Source organism: Danio rerio, chromosome 18 (genome assembly GCF_049306965.1).
Source record: "Danio rerio strain Tuebingen ecotype United States chromosome 18, GRCz12tu, whole genome shotgun sequence".
Taxonomy (NCBI): Eukaryota; Metazoa; Chordata; class Actinopteri; order Cypriniformes; family Danionidae; genus Danio; species Danio rerio.
In genome coordinates, this window is record NC_133193.1 from 6,222,501 (window position 1) to 6,237,500 (window position 15,000).

At 37.0% G+C, this 15,000-nt stretch overlaps 1 long non-coding RNA gene across 7 annotated transcripts in view; it reads right to left on the reverse strand.

The window, feature by feature from the left end:
* The window catches only part of LOC137488247 (uncharacterized), a 97,527-nt gene that overhangs the window by 58,842 nt on the left and 23,685 nt on the right, over window positions 1-15,000 (reverse strand). For 5 of the 7 annotated variants that reach the window (XR_012394250.1, XR_012394252.1, XR_012394248.1 and 2 more), the window contains exons 2-4: window positions 6,193-6,469; window positions 3,312-3,418; window positions 611-732 (exon numbers count right to left, since the gene is read on the reverse strand). This is a non-coding gene — a long non-coding RNA (uncharacterized lncRNA). The remainder of the gene's footprint in view (window positions 1-610; window positions 733-3,311; window positions 3,419-6,192; window positions 6,470-15,000) is intronic. The other 2 variants (XR_012394247.1, XR_012394251.1) reach the window with 1 other exon arrangement.

Genomic DNA, 15,000 nt, shown 5'->3' on the forward strand with positions numbered 1-15,000 from the left:
TTTTATAATCTAATAAATGTAAGAAATAAGAGAAAATTAAAATATACAGCAATTAATTTTTTTGATATTTTACAATATGATTGTAATTGTAGCAATACATACATTAATTAAACATGTATATGTATTATGTGTGTGTGTTTGTGTGTGTGTGTGTGTGTGTGTGTTTGAATTGATGTAATATAATACATCTACAAGTTTAAACACATGTATGTATGTATGTATTGTATTATTATTATTATTGTATTGGACCCTTAACAAGTGGGAAGCACATATGCAAACTGTTGTGATTCCTTTTGGACCTTTTATCTGCTCAATGTAATTGAGATAACGAGGGAATAACACACAGCTGGATATGGAACAGCTTAGAAGCCAACTGCCCAATTACTTTTGGACCCTTAACAAGTGGGAGGCACACATGCAAACTGTTGTAATTCCTACAGCGTTCCTCTGATTTGGATGTAAATACCCTCAAATTTAAGCTGACATTGCGTTTGAAGCACATCTTTTTTGTTTCATTTCAAATCCATTGTGTTGGTGTACAGAGCCGAACATGTTAGAATTGTGTCGATGTCCAAATATTCATAGACCTAACTGTGTGTATACTACCTACCAAAAGTCTTCTCGTCGATCCCAGTTCTCAGTGCTGCCCATTACATTACAAACCACAGGAGAGGGCAAATTCTTCAGCATGATAGCGCTCCTTCTCATACTTCAGCCTCCACATCAAAGTACCTGAAAGCAAAGAAGGTCAAAGTGCTACAGGATTGGCCAGCCCAGTCACCAGATATGAACATTATTTAGTAGGTTTGGGATAAGATAAAGGAGGCGTTGAAGATGAATCCAGAGAACCTTGATTGACTCCTACAAAAACGCATTCTTTTCCATTCCAGATGACTTTGTTAATAAGTGATTTGAGTAATTGCAGAGATGTATGGATGCAGTCCTTCAAGCTCATGGGAGTCATACATAATATTCATTCTGTTTCCACTGCAGCATGACTTTATTTTCTATACTGTACATTATTTCTGTTAAGCGACAAGACTTTTTTCTAAGCAAAGTCACACCTCACTGTCCTAATAATTAAAAATCAAGCCATGATCATAGTTTATTTTGGTAAAATAAACGTAATCTAGAGGCCTTTGCCTTTCATATAAGCCACTTCTGATACCAAACGATCAGCTAGAAGTCACGTTATTATTTGTTGTTCCTAAAACTTGGATAGGTGACAAGACTTTTGTCTTGTATATAAAATGTTGTATTGCTTTAGTTTTTATAAAGAAAATATGTCAAGAGTATTTCCTTTGCAGACAAGTCAAACAAATAAAAGTTTCAAAGATTTATTTCTTTTTCTTGCTTTTTTATTATACATATTCAAATATTTTTTAATTACTTTTTATGTTTTATTTAATTAGTAATATTGTACAGTGGCGTAGCGGATGGGCCCACAGGATTTTCAATAACTGAAAATCCACCGGCAACCGCAATAATCAAACTCTTGGGAACAACTGTGGTCGGAACCAAAGTTCACAGGTCTGTGTTCTCTGAACACCTCTCAACTACTTCATTCTGATTGCTTGCCGCCAATGTTGCCAACTTAGCGACTTTGTCACTAGATTTAGCGACTTTTCAGACCCTAGCAACTTTTTTGTGTGTTATTGGAGATTTTTTAGACTGTCATTTGTCCATACTGTACCGTCCCTACTCTTTTCAACGAGCTGCGTGTGATGTCGCCGGCCCCTCCCCCGCCTCACAGCACTGACAGGCGGCCCAGTCAGTCCTCTACAGCAGGGGTTCCCAAACTTTTCAGCCCGTGACCCCCAAAATGAGAATGCCAGTGACTCGTGACCCCCAATATTCTCTGAGGTGGTGGTTATAAATACAGAAACCTTGTATGCAATGACGCGCACACACCAATAGACCCAAGTCTATTCTTTGGTTTTTTTTATGTATGTCAGTGCTGTAAATGGGCTAGAATGTTTAACCCGGTGTTACAAAATCTGCTGCATCTGACAGTATTGCTGTGTCTTTAGTATAATGTAATTACCCGAGAAGTCGCAATCCAATAGAACTAGTAACTATATAGTTAATAGTAACTATAAACGACTATTTTTTCTCATCAGTAGGTTATTGATAAAATACAGTAAGTCTTAAGGTTTAATAAAAATTAATTGATTTTTGAAAATCACCAGGCGACCCCCCCTTCATTGTCCTGCGACCCCTCGGGGGGTCCCGACCCCCACTTTGAGAACCTCTGCTCTACAGCAGCCTCTCCCACCTGCAGCCCGAGAGCAGATCACCCCTCTGCGTACCGACGACAAATGATTTAGCACAGGCAGTGTGAAGGTATTCCCCTTGTACAGTCAAACCGATCTACTTCTACTTTATTTTAACAATTTAATTGGACCGTTTATTCTTTTCTTGTTCACAATCACAGATATTTTAGTGACAGTTTCTGAACTTGTCTGAGTTTATTACATATGAGAGATTACTGCACATTCACTACACATCTATAATGACATACTGTATTCAAACAGCAATAAATTTAGGTAAATAAACATGCTTATATAAAGTGTAGTGCAATTATAAATACCCCTTTATTAACCATAGGCTGTTAAACAAACAGAAACAGTAAAACGTGATGACGTCAGTGATATGCAAATTGACGTATGACGTATCCCCCCCCCCCCTCTCTTCATCAGGGGGCCCCGTCAGCGATCCCTGCAGGGGGGCCTCTGCATTTTGCGCTACGCCACTGATATTGTAATGTGTGTTTTGGTAGCTCACATTATTATACTTAAAGTGACTGAATAGAAAAGAAGTTAAAATAACAATTTTTTTGGCATACGTTTTTTTTATGGCGATGCGGTGGTCCTGTGGGTAGCATGTTTGCCTCACAGCAAGAATTTTCCGTAGTGGTTGCGTGTGAATGAGTGTGTGTGGATGTTTCCTAGTGATGGGTTGCAGCTAGAAGGGAATCCGCTGTATATGCTGGATAAGTTGGCAGTTCATTCCGCTGTGGCAACTCTTGATTAATAAAGGGACTAAGCCGTAAAGTAAATGAATGAATGAATGTTTTTCGAATTCTATGAATTTGGACATACTTCTCAGCTCTCATGCTGCTTTGCTTGTATAATATAGTACAGAAGTATGCAATATCGAATGCATCACTAGTCTTTTTTAAAACAGGAGTCTGATTTTACAACCCAACTCTTAAAGAAATCCTCCTATGAACATCTTCCCTGAAGTCGCTTCTACACATCAAGTGAATTAAGAAAACCATTGAGAAACACAGTCCCACACTTCCCGCTTGCCTCATCTCTCCAGGCGCATGTGAAATGTGTCGTTCTGCCGTGTGGATTCCTGTGGACAGTAGAAGATCTGCACACACACACACTTGAAGATGACTGAACTTCATCTCCTGTAGAGACAGATAATGAACCACCGTCAGCCTAATAAGAGTTCAGCAGAGAAACAGAGGCCATGCTGATCAGACAGAGCACATAGAAAGACACAAACACCACACGCTTCCTCCACTTCATAATTAATCCAGAACGTGTAGAAATGTGGAAATGGAAACATATGGAGATCAGTAGAGGGATTCTTCTGCTGTTCTTTAGAGCTATGATAAGGAGTATTATGCAGTACTGCAACTCTATGTGGTGGAAGTATGTTGAAAACAAGGTTGTCTAATCCAGGGGTTCCCAAACTTTTCAGCCCGCGACCCCCAAAATAACAATGGCAGTGACTCGCGACCCCCAATATCCTCTGAGGTGGTTATAAATACAGAAACCTTGCATGCAATGACGCAAACACACCAATTAAATTTGTGTCAGTGCTTTAAATGTGCTAGAAAGTATAACCTGATGTTATAAAATCAAATTGCATCTGACGCTACTGCTGCCTTTAATATAATGTAACTACCCCAGGGGTCGCAATCCAATAGAACTAGTAACTATAAGCTACTATTGTAACTATATAGTATATAGTAACTATAAACGACTATTTTTATTTTCAGTATAGTTATGGATAAAATATGTTAATTCTTATGGTTTAATAAAAATAAATATATTTTTGGAAATCACCAGGCGACCCCCCTTCATTGCCCCGCGACCCCTCGGGGGGTCCCGACCCCCACTTTGAGAACCACTGGTCTAATCAAGACTGTAGGTCAGCCATTAGACAAGCTATTTGACTCAGTTAGCAATTATAAGATTGGCTAGAAGTAGCTCTGACGGGCGGCATAGTGGCTCAGTGGTTAGCACTGTCGCAGCAAAGATCGGCTGGACCGGTTGGCATTTCTGTGTGGAGTTGGTATGGGTTTCATCCTGATGCTCCGGTTACACATGCGCTATAAGGGTGCTTTCACACTAGCACCCGGATTCATTTGACGTTAGTATGGTACATTTAGCTAGTGTAAACGTGTCTTCTGAACTCAGGTGCGCACCCGTGAACCGTACCCGAGTCCGCCTGAAAGAGGTGGTCTGTGGTATGGTTCATGTGAACTCTGGTACGGTTCACTTCTGGTATGAATGCAATCCTACCAAATGAAGTGAACCGCCAACTGTACAACAAACTATCGTTTTCATACATTCATTTATGTGTGTTTGTGTGTGTGCGTCACGTATTGTACTTTGGTGACAAGCATGACTGAGCCCGGGCAAACAGTGATACACGGTGATGTCTACTCGTCACTTTCAAAAACAGCTTCTGCAGACACTGTGTGATGTTCTGATTGTTTATAATATTTTTTGCAGCAGATAGACGCAAGACGCTTTCTGTATGTCCAAAACTGAAAGATTCAGTAAAAGAAAGTGGACCGGGATGTGCGGACATCTTTCCATTTCGGCGAATTGCTTTTGTGACTGTCACCTAGCAACAGACATAAACAAAACAGCAGCTCGATGATGTAAGTGTACCGGGGTTCAGAAGGAACAAACCAAGCGAGAAGATGGCAAAGGGGGGGACAATTGAACTTGGGTACGGTCCAGGCATTTGAACCAAGTGTGAAAGCACCCTAAGTCAATTGAATAAAGTAATTCATTTAATCAATTCATCCATCCATCAATCAATCAATCAATCAATCAATCAATCAATCAATCAATCAATCAATCAATCCATCCATCTATTTATCTATCTATCCGTTCCGGCAATTTTTTGGAAAGAGAAGTTGTAACATTACTGGTAATTTGCCAGATTGCTGTGCTGTGTGAACGTAGAAATAAAATTGCCAGAAAGATCGCTATCACACTTAGAATGCACTGACATGGGACGTCTACTCCAGCCAATCAGAACATCCAGACGCATTCACATTCACGCTGTTTTTGAAATTAAAAGCCTTTGCATAAATGCTAAAACTTTAAATAAAAGTGAACAAATCAACAAAAACCCGACCCCTTATATATTTTAAAAATACAAGCACAGCCGTTTTTTGAATAGCACTTTTCTGAACTTACCGGTAAAGTCGTTCCGGACATTTGTTGTGTGTATGTGTGGGCCGAGGGAGGGGTGTTGTCACGGATGAAAGTGATGACCTTTGTCGCGGACACACTCGACGCAGGACGAAGATATGAGTTAAGGCAGATAGGAGTTTTTGTTCGTTTGTCAAATAAATAAATTAATAATTTAGCCTATATGCTTGTCGTGCAAGTTCATTAATCAAATATGAATGAAAAAAGCTATTAGAAAATATGCAAATTAAATGACGATCAATAACAGGTTATGACGGAATTTTTACAAACCTCTCCGTCAAAATGACGGACAATGAGAAAGTCTAACGCGACCTCTGGTCCACACATATACTCCATATAATTTTAAGCCAGAAACTAAGATTTTTTTGCACTGCAACTGATGATCCACAGTATAAATTACAAATTTTACCTCTTCCTGAAAGTGAAAATCAGCACCAATTACATTATGATGAAAGTCAATGGGGCAAAAAAAGCCCAGAACATAACGAAAGGATAGAAAATTTGAGTTTATTGTTGAATTTTCGAAAAACTTCAAAGCATTCTCCCAAAATGTGTGTCCAAATCAGATTTGCCATCAAAAATCATCAGTTGCTGAAACAGAAAAAGCTGTGGCCAAACTAAGACTAACAATCACCCCAGAGTGGATGAAAACATCCCCAACAACACACAAGCACGTTATCCAAAGTTTTACCAAAGTATAAAAGTTTCTTCATATCAGCTTTACCTGAAACTCTTGAATTACAGCACCACCGACCATCCAGACGTGTAGAAACAGCATGAGCGCGAGCAGCGTTTGCAGCACTGCAGTGATTGATGGCCATTCAGACGCATTCATTTCCATATATTTCCCCCGCTCTGTGATTTGACTGACCAGCACATGTTAATGGTTTATTGGACCTTTGCTTTGGCCGCCCACTCGTGTCCTGACAGCCTTCCAATGCAGCGCTGGCAGAAATCAAGGCTCCGCTTGACCATCTACAAATCAGCATTGGCACACGTACCTGCAATGAAACCGAGGCGATTGGCTTGTGTCAATAACAGCGTGAATAAAGCTGAAGGTTAGTTACACCATTAACTCCAACACACTGTCTTCAATCACACAGTAATGAGTAAGAGACGGTCTTCACACACTCGTGTTGCTGAATAAATTAGCACTGCTATTGATATGATTGCACAGTTCTGTTAAAAACAGACTCTTATACAGCTATGCAGTAACTCTAAATACATCCAGATGTGATGGAGGTTTAATATACATAAACTACATAAAAATGCAATATTTATTATTATTATTATTATTATTATTATTAATATTATTATTATCATTCATTTTCTTGTCGGCTTAGTCCCTTTATTAATCTGGGGTCGCCACAGCGGTATGAACCACCAACTTATCCAGCACATTTTTACGCAGAGGATGCCCTTCCAGCTGCAACCCATCTCTGGAAAACATCCACACACAATCATACACTACGGACAATTTAGCTTACCCAATCTACCTGTACCGCACATCTTTGGACCCGGAGGAAACCCACACGAACGCAGGGAGAACATGCAAGACAGAACCGCCAACTAAGCCGAGGATCGAACCAGCTACCCGGCAACCGTCTTTCTGTGAGGCGATAGCACTAACTACTTATTATTATTGTTATTATTATTATTATTATCGTTAATATCATTATTAATGCTGCCATAATAATAATAATAAAAATAACAATAATAATAATGATAATAATAATAATAATAATAATTATTATTATTATTATTAATAATAATAATAATTATTATTATTATTATTGACTAATATTATTATTATTTTTATTGTTGTTGTAATCATTACAATTGATATTATTTTTAATTTTGTCATTTTTATAATTATTATCATTGTTAAAATTATTATTAATGCTGCCGTAATAATAATGTTATTAATAAGTATTAAGAGTGATTATTATTATTATTATTATTATTATTATTATTATTATTATTGCCATCATCATCATCACCATTATTATTATTATTAATATTATTATTAAAATTATTATAATATATATATAAAAAAATATATATATATATATATATATATATATATATATATATATATATATATATATATATATATATATATATATATATATATATATTTATATATATTTAAGCATTTACATTATATAATATTGTTATTCTTTGGGGAAAAAAGCATATGTTACTTTAAACAAAACTAATTTAAAATAATAAAAACAATATTCAAAATATACATTAACTATAATAGAAACACCAAAAAAATTTATAATCTGAATTTTAATTGACACTAAAATAGATATTTTTGGAGGATATTATGATAAAATCTTAATAATTTAGCATGGTTAAGTAATTAAAAACAAGTAAATTAATAAATAAATAAAAACAGAAACACTTACATACAGGATTTATGCAGGTTACATCAAATCAAATTTAAGACTTTTTAAGATCCATTTCAGACCATTAACACTGCATTTTTATTGAGATGTATTGTTGGTCATTGGCTTTATGTTGGCCCAAATGAGAAGCTTCACTTAGATAAAGCATGAAGACATTTTAAAAGTGATTTAAGACCTACTTGTCAACATTTCAGTGAATTTAAGAATTTAAACATTTTTAATTTTTACAATTTAAGACTTAAAGACCCATTGGACACCATCTACATAAAGGTTGTATTAGATAATGTATCTGATAACATGAACAAACAATGAACAATATTTATGTCACAGTAATTATTCATCTTTGTTAACATGTATGGATATAGTGTTGTTCATTGTTAGTTTAAGTGAACTCACAGTGCGTTACCTAAAGTTAACAGGCAAGAATTTGGATTTTAAAATTGCACTAATAAATATTATATTAATTAATATATTAAATACAATAACATGAAATAAAATAATAAAATAATAAAATAAAACACTTGGATTATTGATTGACACTAAAATTGATTTCATGTACTTATATTAATATTTCAGCATGATTAAGTATAAGTAAATAAAATATATACACATCTCTACTGTTAATAAAAGCATACCCCCCACCCCAGTACTTTTAAATCATGTCCCTTCAAACATTATGAACACATAAAGTCACAAGCAGTACATGTATTATCTCCATATCCGTGTTATAGTTCCCTTACGTATTCATTATAATTCATAGCTTCCCATACAGCATATTATGATGACTGATGGAGTACATGTGTTTTGGGAAAACTCACTGTTTACAATGCTTTAAAATAAATGATATCTTTGTTCGGTGCTGTATTTTTAGAGAAATGAAAACATCCCAGTCTCAGAAGAACTCATTTGTTGTGTTTTATGTTTTGTATATGTGTTTGAGTATACGACTTGTTAACAGTCATTTTGTTTGTGATTTGTGTTATTTCTCACAGGAGCTCTCAGTGAAAAAGACGAGCCGAGTTAATGACAGAAGACTAAAGCTCCTCCAAACAGAAGCGCGTACTGTATGACCGATACTGAAACCAAGGGAATCGCACTTCATTTATAATCCCCGACGCAATCTTTTCCAGTCCACACACACACACACACACACACACACAAACACACACTCGCTGTTCAGATGAATTATTGCATTCTGTTTGTGATTACTATGGAGACCACAAAATATAATGACAAAACTGTCAGTCATTGAACATAAACAAGCAAGTCGGTTTAAAAGGATTATTTTCATTACCTGCTGGATATATACTGTATTGTTTCTAGCCATACTGTATAGAACAGCTGCATTTCTGCACTTTATGAAATTATACAATGTCAATGCAGAATGGTATTTTAAAAAGCTATGAAACCCCCTCTTTTAGTTGAAGTCTAGTGTAACCCCGCCGGTCCTACACCACATCTGGCACTTTCAATCAGTACGTACATAGACACCAATGCTCCGATTGTAATATGATTAAGACAATACTCTGATTAGGAGTCTAGACCAGGGGTCTCAAACTCGCGGCCCGCGGGCCATTTTTCTCTCAGTACAATATTTTGTGGCCCGCGCCGACCGCTGTACACTGACAGAATGTACAGCGGGGAGCGCTCTCTCTCCCCGCTCCGCTGATTCTATCCGTACACAGCGGTCACTGGCATTCCCCGCCCGCCGTGTAAACAAAGGGGCGGGGATGCCGGAGACGTCACCACGCACCCCGCCCCTTTGTTAGACGCTGTGACGGGCGGGAAGTGTTAGGAGGGAACTCGCGCCGGCTAGAACCAAGGTAAGCTGTTCCCGCCCCTGCCTGCCACTTAGCTACCTATCTGCAGCCTGCCACCTACCTAGCTACAGCCTGCATCTTATTTATATTATAGGTAGATACAGACTGGTACAGACTGATGTGACTGGAGTGGGGTGGGGGTGTTTTATTTATACATATATACGCCTTTTTTTTAGGTGAGGGAATGGAAGTTTTGAGTGAGTTCCCCCACTTTTTTCTGTGTGAGAAGTTATTCTCCACCTTGAACTTCAATAAGTCAAAGTACAGGTCTAGACTTAATGATGATCATCTTCAAGCCATACTGAGGGTCTCAACTGCTTCCGCTCTAAAGCCAAATGTGGTTCAGATTTGTGAGAAGAAGCGCTGTCAAGTCTCTGGCAGCAAGGAGTAGGCAAAAGATGCCATGTTCAGAAGAACTGTTCATAATCTTCACTCAATGTTCTATTAATGTTCAGGACATTTCATGTTCAGAAGAAATAATTAAAACTGTTAATAATGACATTTGAGGACTTTTTTTTTGTGAAATCCCTTATGCGGCCCAGCCTCACCCAGACTTTGCCTCCTGCGGCCCCCAGGTAAATTGAGACCCCTGGTCTAGACTGCCATGTAAACAGTGATTTTTGATTACCTTGTAGGACCACAGACACCTGCGTCACGAAATGCCTTGGTTTTTTTCCTTCCATTTTACATACGGTATCAAACTCCATTAAAAGAGCACTGTTCCACTAGTCCTTACTTAATGCTCGCATAAAATACCTCAGTTTGTCATGGGGGCATGAATGAAATGCTCCTGAATGAAAGTGAAACTGCAGTTAAAGTCGAAAAATTAAAAATTAAACACCTGAAATTACATTAAACTCCAGAGGAAACATTAATAGCGTGGTGACGCAATGACGTTAATCGATCTATGTACTGTAACATGTAAGACATGATCATGAAAGGAACATTCTAAAAGCAACTCATGCAAACACCTTGATCATATTATTGTCTTATTCAGATTAAGGCAAATCATTAGATTACTGATAACCATGTAGTCACAAGCCCAAACCCTAGAGAAGGAGCTCAGTATTTTGATGACAACCTTTCCATTGACCATGAAACAGATAAGTTGTCCCTAAAAAAAAACCCTTAGGAAATGTGTTGTTTCAACTCATTTTAAATTATTAAAGTAATGCAAACAAGCAGCAAAAGTCATTTTTTGAGTAAACTTTTTGTACCTGTGAAAAAGTGGGCGGTCACTAAAGTGAGCTTCTGCACAGCAGGAAAGAACTCTGGGCCAATCACATTCGAAGACCAGAACTAACTGTTCTATAAATAATCTCAACATGCATACTGTCATTTCACAGGCTTGGACATCCTGATATTCTTGCTAAAATTGCTATTTTCAGAGGAGATGATACAGCAATCACAAGCATTTCCATTCAAAGAAGAGAACAGCATGACCACACCGAACGACAGACTGACTGCAGAAAGCCTGACCTCTGAGCATCTTCCCCACTCCAGCAAAAGTCGTAAAATCATCCTCTTGTTTCAGCTGGAAAAGCTGCGAGACCTCCTGCTTTGTCCGACGAGACGTTAAATGCTGTTGTTAACATGACGAGATGCTCATCAAGCAGAGAACAATGAAGGCGGCAACAGATGTGAAGGGTTATGAAGTGAGCGAAACAATCTGGACTTAAATGCTTTTAAATCTGAAAGCAGTGTAGAAACGCCATGTAGTGCTGGAGTAAATCCAGGACGGGTGCAAAAAAAAAATAAAAAATCAGTGGCTAGTCATTCTCATTACAGAGACAGTCGCTCTAAATGTTATTAATGGGGCATAGCTGAGCGTCACGCAGCATGAGCAGATATCTGACACACATAAACACCCGCTCACATTTCCCCATATACAGGAGAGGCAGACCAGTCAAAATCCATTGCATCAGTTTCTTATTCTATTGAAGGAGTTTAAGGGAGTAATTTAATTTGAGATTTACTGTGTCTGTTGCCTCATTTGGGTTGAAATCATCTTTGGATATGGCAGGTGTTACACAAGTTTTTCTGTGCTCTGCCAACTGTTCATTTTGAACGCTGTTTTTTTTTAATTATATTATTATGTACACCTTACTAGTAGTGGGTTGGACCCACTTTTGCCTTCAGAACTGCCTTAATCCTTCATGGCATAGATTCAACAAGGTACTGGAAAAATTCCTCAGAGATTTTAGCCAATATTGACATGATAGCATCACGCAGTTGCTGCAGATTTGTCAGCTGCACATCCATGATGCGAATCTCCTGTTTCACCACATCCCAAAGGTGCTCTATTGGATTTAGGTCTGGTCAATGTGGAGGCCATTTGAGTACTGTGAACTCATTGTCATGTTCACGAAACCGGTCTGAGATGATTCACGATTTATGACACAGCGGTTATCCTGCTGGAAGTAGCCATCAGAAGATGGGTAGACTGTGGTCATAAAGGGATGGAGATGGTCAGCAACAATATTCAGGTAGGTTAAAGCATTGACAAGATGCTTAATTGGTACTAATGAGCCCAAAGTGTGCCAATAAAATGTAGCAGGACAATGATCAAAAGCACACTAGTAAGTCTATCTTTAAATGGCTGAAGAAAAACAAAATGAAGACTTTGGAGTGGCCTAGTCAAAGTCCTGACATGAATCCAATTAAAAATTCTGTGGTATGATCTTGAAAAGGAGGCTCATGCTTAAAAACCCCACCAATGTTGCTGAACTACGACAATTCATCAAAGATGAGTGGGCAAAGATTCCACAACAGTGCTAAAACAGACACAAGTTCCGTCTTTTGGATGAGACGCTAAACCGAGGTCCTGACTCTCTGTGGTCATTAAAAATCCCATGGCACTTCTTGTAAAGAGTAGGGGTGTAACCCCAGGGTCTAGGCCAAAGTCCCTCAAACGGCCCTTACAATCATGGCCTCCCAATCACCTCCATGATTGTGAAGTGATTTGGGTGTATGGCCATACACAATAAATGTGCTATATAAATACACATTACATTGCATTACAAGTTATCGAAAACACTTGATTGCAGTTGTTACTGGTAGGGTGAACCAAACTGTTATTAGGTTTAAGTGGCAAACACTTTTTCACACAGGTCTATGGAGTTGTGTCTTTTGTTTTCCCTTCAAAACTGCATGATGTTTACTTTTGTTATCTTTAACTAAAATTTAAATTAGTTTGATGAACTGAATATTAATGTGTGACAAACATGCAAATAAAATATTAAGAACGCTGTTTCACACTACTGTATATTGCAATACTTGGCCTTCTCTGAATCACAAGACGTATATAAATTTTTAAAAATCTGAATTGTGTGATGCAAATTTAAAACATTAACAAATGTCAAAAACTGACACATAAATTTGTTGTATTTTTTTCTTTTTTGGACGGAAATAGAAAGTGTTTTATATTTTCAGCTATGTTCAGGGTAAGCAATGCAAAAAAAGTTTTTTGTTGTTGTTTCAGTTTCGGACCCCTTATGCTTTGACATGAAATTTACATGAGTTCAGAATTATGAATGTGTCAAAATACTCTCAAAATTGAAAACTGAATGACCTAAAGTTACACAGAATCAGCAGGAGTTCACATGTCCACAGAGGTCTGGTAAGAAAACATGTGCTGTGACGAATGTGAACTTGGTAAAGTTTTATAATGGCTCTAGTAATGACTTTCTTCCAATGTCTCCACAGGTTTTGTCTTGAAATCATTACTTAGCCCTCAAAAAACCTGCATTTATTCAAAACATTTCAGCCTCTGAGGGACGCAAGTAAGATCTCACACTGAAGGCTCCCTGGGGTCTCAACAGGTCCATGTTTTAGAGTGAATAACAGGCTTTACCAGCATGACTTTCTTTTTCTGACATTTTTGAATGTGCTCAGCAAAAATAATAGAAATAAATATGCCTAAACATGTTTGCTAGACAGAATGAATGCTTCAAAAGTTATCTGCAGAATTACATATGCACATTTGACACGTTTCAATGCATTTGCACTTAACAGAATTGTTAAATAAAGCTGTGAATCAATAACTGGGGTCTTTTCTGTAAAATTATTTAATTGGCCATATTAGTTTGCTTGGTCATTGATTCTTGTTGGTTTTGATTTCCTTGCAATTCGATGGAATCTATGCAAGAACTAAAAATCACATGGCAAAATTGAATTAAACTGCAATGTGATATAAAATCCAGAACACTTTAGATGTGCAGCTCTCAGAAAAAATAAATAAATCAATAAAAAGGTTTTTTACATTTGAGATTTAATATCTCACCAAAAATAAATAAATAAATAAATAAAATAAAAAATTTGAAGTATACATTGTTTTTATTTTATTTTTTACTTTCCTCCCATAATTAGTATGTTTGTTAAACTTCAGACCAAGAAAGAAAGAATGAACCAACTAACCAACCAATGAATGAACGAACAAACCAACGAAGGAGGGAAGGAAAGAAAGAAAGAAAGAAAAAAAAGAAAGAAAGAAAGAAACAACCAACTAACCAACAAACAAACCAACGAAAAAAGGAAGGAAAGAAAGAAAGAAAGAAACAACCAACTAAACAACAAACAAACCAACGAAAAAAGGAAGGAAAGAAAGAAAGAAAGAAAGAAAGAAAGAAAGAAACAACCAACTAACCAACAAACCAACGAAAAAAGGAAGGAAGGAAAGAAAGAAAGAAAGAAAGAAAGAAAGAAAGAAAGAAAGAAACAACCAACTAAACAACAAACAAACCAACGAAAAAAGGAAGGAAAGAAAGAAAGAAAGAAAGAAAGAAAGAAAGAAACAACCAACTAAACAACAAACAAACCAACGAAAAAAGGAAGGAAGGAAAGAAAGAAAGAAACAACCAACTAACCAACAAACAAACCAACGAAAAAAGGAAGGAAAGAAAGAAAGAAAGAAAGAAACAACCAACTAACCAACAAACAAACCAACGAAAAAAGGAAAGAAAGAAAGAAAGAAAGAAAGAAAGAAAAAAAGAAAGAAAAAACAACAACCAATGAACGAACCAACCAACAAACAGGCATACGACGATAACCGTTTTCAAGGTGTACCATGGTTTGGAAAAGTCAAGGTTTTAAAATCGGCAAAATTTTCTGCTGTACCGTTCCTAAGGTATTTGTAAGAGTTTTTACTTAATTTTTTTAGGACAGCAGTATCTCCAGCAGAAAAGGTATCCAAAGATGGCATTTTAACTTGTAAATAAATCTGTGTTTTTAAAACTAATGAAGACAGCAGAAGTCAATAATTCATTTGAACTGTTTAGCCCGGCAAATTTGTTTAGCAAA